A 589-nucleotide genomic window follows, 5' to 3' on the forward strand; every position below is an offset into this window, starting at 1 on the left:
CACACATATAGATATACATATATGCGTGTGTCTGGTGCCTGTATATATACATATATTTCTTGATTGTTTAAACAATAATACGGTTAACTAGTACAGTCTTCACCTTGAAGATATTTTTTTTATAAAATCGCCCATATATTATTTGAACGTAAACAAGTAATATTTTTATTCATTTATTTATTACTTTTAAAACAGTAATCTACGGACATCCATGTTTCGAGATATCTAACTCTCTTCAGCGTAGCTTGATTGTTTCTAGGAATCGAACTAATAAAAAAAAACAAATAGTATATATATATATATATATATATATATATATATATATATATATATACGCGAAACGATACAATACGATACAATACAATACGAAACAATATATATATATATATATATATATATATATATATATATATATATATATATATATATATATAGTATAATATTTATCCAGTATTGTTTCGTATTGCGACTAACAAGTATGCAAAATTATGTTATTGCTGCATATTTAGCAATGTATTCATCAGAAAATCTGCCGTTCCTTTTCAGTTACAAAGATTTTTCTAAATTTTTAAAATTTATATAAAAAATT

The sequence above is a fragment of the Euprymna scolopes genome, chromosome 13 (assembly GCF_053919585.1).
Source record: "Euprymna scolopes isolate OS-2025 chromosome 13, ASM5391958v1, whole genome shotgun sequence".
Classification (NCBI taxonomy): Eukaryota; Metazoa; Mollusca; class Cephalopoda; order Sepiida; family Sepiolidae; genus Euprymna; species Euprymna scolopes.